Here is an 8922-nt window from a genome sequence, read left to right as displayed (position 1 = left end):
CTCATTTGGGTGGATCTCTTCCCCTCTCTGGACATCAACCTCCCCATCTGTACAATGAAAGTCTAGAACTGATGCTTTCCAGCATCTTATTTATTTATTTATTGAGACAGAGTTTCGCTCTTGTTGCCCAGGCTGGAGTGCAATGGCACGATCTCAGCTCACTGCAACCTCCCCCTTCTGGGTTCAAGCCATTCTCCTGCCTCAGCCTCCCGAGTAGCTGGGGTTACAGCAGCCTGCCACCACACCTGGCTAATTTTTTGTACTTTTAATAGAGACGGGGTTTCACTGTGTTTGCCAGGCTGGTCTTGAACTCCTGACCTCAGGCAACCCACCTGCCTCAGCCTCCCAGAGTGTTGGGATTACAGGCATGAGCCACTACACCCGGCTCAGCATCTCTTTCTTTTAAAATGCCATGAATCACCATGGGGGGAAATGGTAGGGAGACCACCCAGTAACGCAATAATGTTTCTCCCTCAACCCTTGCATCCCACTCTTTCACCAGCTTCAACAAAGGCCCTTTTCTTGCACCTCTGAAGATGCTCCTCACTCCATAGACACCCCACAAAGGCCCCCTTCCCTCCAGTTTCTCTGATGTCTCCCAGGACTGACTGGGGCTGCCCCAGCCTGGCATCTGGCCTCCTGTGTCCTAGTCATTCTTTGTGTTCATGTTTCTTCCCTAGGAGCTGGGGTCACCGTGCTAAGGAAGAGGAATGAGAAGTGGGGGTCATCTGTTTTCCATAGCCTCTGCCCATCTACCTCCCTAGTCTGGTTTGCCAGAAGAGGGGAAGGAGGGTAGGGGTGGGTAGTAAAAGAACCCTGTGACCCACCCCCCAAGCCTGTCCTGCAGCTTCTCACCCGACTGTCTTCTCCTCCAGAAGGAAAATGGGTCACGCTCCACAAGGGCCTGTTATTGCCAACCTGGCCCTGCTGTTGCCTGATAGAGCCCAGCCCTCCCCCGCCAGATCTCATTAAGGGGTCGCTGCTTACGCTCCCCAGCCGCCCCCCATCCATCTTTGGCCATGGATGACAGACTGGGCCCGGAGGCTGATGTCCGGCAGGTGACAGGGTTAATGGCAGAAGAGGGCAGAGGGCAGAGGCCAGCCAACTCACAGTGGCGGGAGGGCAGTGTGGGAGGCCCTGGGTCCACTCCAGTCAGGCAGCTCCTCAAATTACAGCACCTGGGGGAGAGAGGAGCCCCAGACCCCTCCATCCCCAGGGGAGCAAGGTGGACAGCATCAGCCATCTTGGGAGCAGATGGTGGGAGGAGAGAATGTTAGCCTGGGAAGAAGAGGAGTGAAGACACTTAGAAGTGGAAGAAGAGCTGGAAAGAAGAGGGGGAAATTTCTATATTTGTAGGCTCAGTGAAAACATTGCTTCTTGGATGCCTGGATGCTCTTTGGCAAGAAGCACACATTTTGCAGACGTGTATGAAGTCAGGTGAGTGTTTTGAAGATGGGTGCCCAGGACCCGTTCTGTTTTCCCTCCCAGTTGCCTGGTTCAGCACCTGGCCCTGTGGTTAGGAGTAAGGTTCCAGAGTCTAAAAATATGAGTCCAAGTCCTTTTCAGGTCCTTTCTGCTGTGTGACACGGTTAAATTACTTAACCTCTCTGAGCCTGATGTTCCCCATGTGTGCAAGGTAGCTTTGGTATTACGCAGCTTCTGTGAGGAGAAACGACACGGCACATGGGAAACACAGCACCTGGTCCTGCGCTGTGCTAGGATTAGCTGCTCTTGGAAGTAGCAGGCTCATTGCTTTAATTACTGCAATCACCTTTGCCGCCTCTCTCCCATCCCCAAGCTTTTCCCAAGCCCGTCTGCCTGGGACCTCCCTCGTTTGACCTCATAAATGCCTGTGATCACCTCCTGGCCTGCTCTGCTCGCTCCCAGGGAGCCACTGAATGCTGCTTTGGGGGCAGCTGCCCCCATCATGGCTCCCAGAGGGGAGGCCCCATGGTGACAAGGGTTAGTCCCTCTGGGTCTTTGAAGCCCAGTGAGGGAAGGGGGAGGGGCTGCCCTGTGCTCCTGACCTGGGGGGGTGAGGCTCACCACCCCCACCGTGGGAGGAGAGCTGAGAAACAATGGGCAGTGGAAGCCCCGCTCCCAGGCCGGCCAGCTGGCAGTCAGGAGAGGGGGTGGGGTGGGGGGTGGGGGGAGTGTCCCCTCCTCAGAGCAAGTGGAAAGCTTCAAGAGGCTGGGGTCTCCCCAAAGGGACCCTGAATGTCAAAGGTATCCTATGGCGACAAGGAGAGAAATTTTTGCAATGTGGGTTCCTGGACAGAGGTTGTCCAGAGCCCCCGAAGATGGGGTGCAGTGAATGCCCCCAGCTCCAGGGACCCCCTCAAGTACACCCTTATCTCGGGGTGGGCAAAGAAGCCAACTAGCACTACTCTGCCCTCCTTCTCAAGCCCGGATGGAGTGCCCCTGCTCTGGGGGTGCTGATTGCCTCCATTAGGTCCTCAATCTTGCAAGGATAATGCACGGCCCAGGCTGGGCTCGGGGAGGAGGCCCCTCTGGCAGAGAAGTCAGGAGACAGGACGCAGCGGTGCCTGCCTGAGCAGAATACCAAGCAGCCGCCTGGTTGCCCTGGGCCTGAGGCTGCCTCTGGTGGCCAGCAAACGTGGGCAAGGTGAGGGTCTGTCCCCTGGCCACCTCTATGCCTTTATGCCTAGCTCTACCAACTCCCGACTGTTGCTGAACTCAGTGAGGCTTCTCCGTATGGTGTCAGGGCCCTGGGTAGCACGAAACAGCCATGTCCCCGCCACTCAACTAGACCAGAGCCCTGCTCATCTCAAAGTCCCTGAGGATGACCCAGCAAGATGAGAATTAACTACACCCCGATGGAGGTAGGAAGTCACAGAACATGAGAACATTTTCCCCTTTCCTTGTCTATCCACAGTTTATTTCAAAGGAAGTAAAGCTTTCTTCTGGAGTGAGTGTTGGAATGGTGTGGCCTGCTTGTCACTCATTCAGTCCCCTTTGGGATGTTGCTGCTGCCTTTTGCGGCTTGCTCTTGTTGTCCATGCCTCTAATCTTAGTGTGTCAGACTCCAGCCTCCCTCGCCTGCTGTTGGGAAAGCCTTGCAGCCACCTCATATGATACTGCTGTGCAGGTGATGGAGCCCCTTCACTTGGATAGGCTCATCTGACGCTCCATCCTGCCAGGTGGGAGGGACAGCTGTTACTTTCCCGGAATGCAGTGTAGCCTAGTAGTTACAGGCTTGGGCCCTGCAGTCAGGCACATTCGGGCTGTCAACAAACATCCCTGCTTACCAGCTGGGCAAGTTTCTTAATTTCTCGGAGCCTGAGCTTCCTTATCTACTACATGGGGATTAAATTAGTCTCCACACATGATGGTTATGGGACTGCATTAAATGAGATCTTGCTAACGATGCCTGGCACATTGTAAGTGCTTAAAAATGGCAAAGGGAAGAGGGATTTCTTAAAATTTCTGTTTTAGCCAGGCAGGGTGGCTCATACCTGTAATCCCGACACTACAGGAGGCCGAGGTGGGTGGATTGCTTGAGTACAGGAGTTTGAGATCAACCTGGGCAACATGGCAAAACCCTGTCTCTACTAAAATTAAGAAAAATTAGCTGGGTGTGGTGGCCCACACCTGTAGTCCCAGCTACTCAGGAGGCTGAGATGGGAGGATCTCTTGAGCCCAGGAGGCAGAGGTTGCAGTGAGCTGAGATCACACCACTGCACTCCAGCCTGGGCAACAGAACAAGACCCTGTCTCAAAAAAAATAAAATATAAAATAAGATTCCTATTTATTTGAGGCAGGTGAGAGGTTGAGCTAGATCCCAGAGCTAGTGATTGTTTTGAATTGCGGTCTCCTGACCTCAGTCCCGAGCTTTCCTCATCACACCTTACAGACGCCTTCCTTCCCCCCCTGCTCCATGTTTCCACTTTGTCCGCCAAATTCTGCATGCTCCCAGATAGGGCAGCAGACCCCCGCTCCAGCCTCTGAGTCCTCCCTGCATGTGGAGGGCTGCTTCTCTCCTCCCATCAGGACAGTGTGGAAACATCTGCAGTCATGGGAACTGCAATCAGGATTCAAGGCCCATAATTCAGCAGTGATCAGATGTAGGGGAGGTGCTGGGACAGTTATATTAATAACTGTGCCATTAAAAACAAGCAAGCGATGTTCTCATAAAGCATGTGTTGGTTGGGGTAGTTAGGTTTGTTTGTTTATTTATTTATTTATTTCCCTTCAGGAGTGAACAGGGCCACACAAAGGGAGACCATTAAATTATCTCTTGAAATGATTCTGGTAGTAAGTTGGGCAGTTTAGAAGAGCTGTCGGCAGCTCCCGCCAGACCTCCTTCGACCTTTCGAAACTCCTGTCTTTCACTTGGCCTTGTTTTATATGGGGCCAATTACTCCCTTCTGAGTTAGCTGTGTTTAGAGTTGCTATTTACATGGACAAAATGTGAATTTTTTTTCATCAGACAAGCAAGTCAGAGTGATCGTATATTATTTCTTGCCAGGAATCAGAACATGCTGTGTGACATGGAAAAGAGGGGGAACCTGTAGGGACAGGGGCTTTACATATTTGTAATATGAAACGTTCCGGAAAATCCACAGAGACCCAATAATAATAAATCAATAATAATAATAATAACATTTATATAGTGGCAGTGAAGGGCCAAGTTCCCTTTTGAGCATGTTTCATGTGTTAACATGTTTGATTTTCATAATAACCCTACATAGTCAGTTCAGTTCCAGCCACTCTGACTTCCCAACCTGGGTTCCCATCCACTATCCTGCCTTGACTGCTCTTCTCTGGGGACCGTGGCTTCTCTACCTTTAACGGTCTGAGATGGGGATGCCCTAGCCTCAATGAAGCGGGTGAATTTTTGAAGCCTGAGAACTTCCTGCCTAATAGTGTCACAGCTATGGGACCCTGAGTACCTACTAGGAGCCACGCGCGGTGCAAAGAAACGTGTTATGTGCATTATCTCACTCCAGCCTTAACATTGTGATGTTGACTCTGCAGATGAGCCTATCAAGGCCCAAAAGCGTCTCAAGCCACATTGTAGCAAAGCAAATACCAGATTCAAATCCAGAGCTGACTCTGCAGGACCAGATGCCCTGTGCAGTTTCTCCCATTTCCCATGCCAGGATTTTGTTTTTATTTATTTATCTTTTTTCGAGATGGACTCTTGATCTGTTGCCCAGGCTGGAGTGCAGTGATATGATCTCTGCTTACTGCAACCTCCACCTGCCAGGTTCAAGCAATTCTCCTGCCTTAGCCTTCCAAGTAGCTGGGATTACAGGTGTGCGCCACCACACCTGGCTAATTTTTGTATTTTTAGTAGAGACAAGGTTTCACCATGCTGGCCAGGCTGGTCTTGAACTCCTGACCTTATGATCTGCCCACCTCAGCCTTCCGAAGTGCTGGATTACAGTCGTGAGCCACCACGCCAGGCCAGGATTTTATTATTCTAATACTCTGGACTCAGGTTTGACCAAGCCCTAGTGCAGGGTGTTTAACTCATTTCTAAGATGCCTGGATCCTCAAGAGTGAGGTCCTAGGCCAGGGAACCCAGCCTGAGATAGGCACAGACAGGGAGGCACAGGGAGTCATTTAATTTTACATTAAAAGAGAGGGTCCCTCCTCCTCGCCCCTCCCCCTGCCCCCTGCCTGGGCTCCCTTCCAATCACATCAGAGACCCCAGAGGGGGCTTGACCTCTGTCCTCCGGGGAGGTCAGCCGGGGTGACCCTGCCTGTGTGCAGGATCCCGTGAGAGAGGCCCAGCTGCAGGCCCCCAGGGCTGGAAGCACACCCCACCCGGAAACAGACCGGGGTCACAGAGGACGGCCCAGGCTGAAGGGGCTTCCCCGGCCCTTTGTGAGCCAAGGGGCAGGGGGAGATTCGTTCCACAGGCAGCCGCTGTGTCTCCAGAGAAAGGGGCTATTATGGTGCAACTAAAAATACAGGGCACAGCCCACCCCACCTCCCCTTTTATTGCCATGGAGATGGGGGGAGGTCTCTGGGAGGGATGAAGGGAGCAAAAGAGGGAGGGAGAGTGAAAGGCAGGTGGAAACAGGGAAGGAGCAGGGAGGGGATGAAGTGAAAGGGGGAGAGGGGAAGCCAGCAGAGCTCCCGCCTGCCTTTTTCAACCAGAGACGCTGGTGGGATCTCTCAGCTTCATCTCTCGTTCTTTCCTTCCCACATCCTGCCTGCTGGATCACAGACACTGCCTGGGGGCTACCAGGGCAAAGAAGGGTTTGCCCACTACCCTGCAGGTGGCCCTGTGACCTTTGAGGGTGAGGGGTCCGACCATCTGGGATTAAATTGCAAGATGGCCACATGGAAGGCAGCTGGTGAACAGCTGCTAGGCCTTGTCCAGCCTCTGGACATACCAAGTGCCCAAATCATTGACTCAGAGTCATCTGACCCAACCTTCCACTCTCAGAAGTGTCCCCACCAGATATTGATCCAATGTCAGCCTAAGGTCTTCAGTGATATGACTTTCCCACCTGTGCCCTTGCAGGGCACTTTTGGTTGTCAGAAAGGGCTTCCTCATATCAGGTGGAAATCCATCTCCCTGTTACCTCCACAGGTGGGCTCTAGTTCTGCCCTCTGAGGCCGCACAGTGGAATAAAGTAGGGATTTAACGTCATAGAAAGAAAACATAAAAGCCTGACCCTCCTTGGCATAAAATATTTGAAGAAAGCTGCTGAGAAGATAACTCAGTTGGGAAAAACACATAGTCTGTAGTTTAAAAATATCTAAAGCTAAGTAAAAGAGTGAAAGTCCTGGGGTGAAAAGTGATTCTGGACACTGGACGCTGGGTGGGTAAAAGACAGGACATCTTAAGATGCCAGGCTTCCTGGTGCTGCACTGCCCTGATGTCAACACAGAAGTTGATGAGGCCAGGCTCGGTGGCTCATGCCTGTAATCCCAGCACTTTGGGAGGCCAAAGTGGGTGGATCACCTGAGGTCAGGAGTTCAAGACCAACTTGGCCAACATGGAGAAACCCCGTCTCTACTAAAAACACAAAAATTGGCCGGGCATGGGGGCACACGCCTGTAGTCCTAGCTACTCGGGAGGCTGAGGCAGGAGAATTGCTTGAACCCGGGAGGTGGAGGTTGCAGAGACGTCACTAACCTCCAAACTGGGCAAGAAAGCAAGACTCTGTCTCAAAAAAAAAAAAAAAAAAAAAAAAAAAAAAGATTCAGAGATGATGACTGGGCTCCTCCAATTGGCAAGGTCATAAGTTCCAGCCTACACTCTGGGGAGCCCACCTTCAAAGTCAGGTCAGTTTCTGGCACCCCAAAGACCTTTGAATAGCAAGGTGGGTCAGTTAAAAGGCTGCATGCAGCAAGAAGAAAGGAAGTGGGAAAAAGGCAAACTCCACTGTGGAAGAAAATTCAGACTCTGGTTACCTTTTTATTCCTCCTCCCCCTCCTACCAGCTGGGGTGGCCTGCCTGGGAACCAGACTCCTTAGGTGGGCATTCGGAACAGGTGTGGTTCAGGTGCATGAGGAGTCAGAGATAAGCTGAGAGTTGTGGTTGCATTTACCAAAGACTACATCCTGTGGTCAAGAACAGTCGTTTCAAAATACCAGGCATCCACGACATTAGAGAAGGCCCTGATTCTTGCATCTATAGAGAAAAGGGAGATAAGTCCATGGTCCCTATTTGAACCATGCCAAAGCCCAGGCTGTCAAGAAGGCAGGCATACCTGCTGTTGCCTCTTCCCACTCAATGCTGGGGCTTCTGCCCAAATGCTGGTGTCCAGATTGTATTTATGACTGTTTTAAGAAGGAGTGACAGAGCCTTTTAATATCCCTGACAGCCCAGGATGTTTTAATAGATGGTGGAGCTGGGCTTCGGGAGTTAAGAAAAGAGAGCAGAGTTGTTGAGCGAGCTGTCAGGGCTGGTTTCTATGACAGACCTACTGATCGACTCCACGACAGAATAAAATACGGGGCCGTGTCTCTCCTCGGCCCCATCAGGTTGACAGACAGTCTGTCACCATCGTATGTCATCTTTCACCTCCTAATCGCTCAAGCTTAGGGGAAATCCATGTTTAACGGGGAATCTCTGCAGGATTTCCTCCCAAACCTGCCTCCTGTACGGCAGGCCTCTATTTCAACCTCCCGGGGCTCTCGTGGGCATTCTCCAGTTTTCTGGATTTCAAACAGAACTCCTCTAGCTACAGGGCCCTGCCTCCATTGTTGCTGTTTGTTAGAGGTGATTACAGGTCTCATAGGACGGCTCGATATTCTGCAAAAGCAGAATGGATAGTGATGATGGTGGCACAGCACTGTGAATGTCATTGAACTATATACTCAAAAAAGATTAAAATGATACCTTTTATGCTACGTATGTCTTACTTCAAAACCAAAACCCAAGATGGATAAGGAACGAAGAGAGCTGCCTTGGCTCTTTGATCCCTTGTATGTTGTGTGCTCCAGGGTGTGTGCCTGTAACCCGTATGGCCAGCGCAGGGCCATTCCCAGTGCCTCCCTTTCCAGAAGCACATTCAGCTCCCCCACCTCCTGCTTCCTCACCTCCCTGGTTAATAGGTCTCAAGGTCATTTTTGGAGCTGAACATCTGGAGGCTCCTTAAACACAGTTTTCCAGCACCAGACTTGGGCTGGTCTGACCAGAACCTTGGTATGTTCTGGCACGTGAGGTCTAAGAAATTCTGCCAGGGTTATTTTTGTGTGTGTATGTGTATGTGTGGGCGGGGGGAAGGATGGCAGCAAATGCAAGGGACCACTTGGACTTTTTTTTTTTTTTCTTTTTAGTAGAGATGGGGTTTCACCATGTTGGCCAGGCTGGTCTCAAACTCCTGACCTCAAGTGATCAACCCACCTTGGCCTCCCAAAGTGCTGGGATTACAGGTGTGAGCCACTGTGCCTGGCCTCCGTGTTACTTTTTTTTTTTTTTGACTCAGGGTCTCT

This window comes from Colobus angolensis, unplaced genomic scaffold (genome assembly GCF_000951035.1).
Source record: "Colobus angolensis palliatus isolate OR3802 unplaced genomic scaffold, Cang.pa_1.0 Scaffold50, whole genome shotgun sequence".
NCBI lineage: Eukaryota > Metazoa > Chordata > Mammalia > Primates > Cercopithecidae > Colobus > Colobus angolensis.
This window is presented reverse-complemented; position numbering follows the sequence as displayed.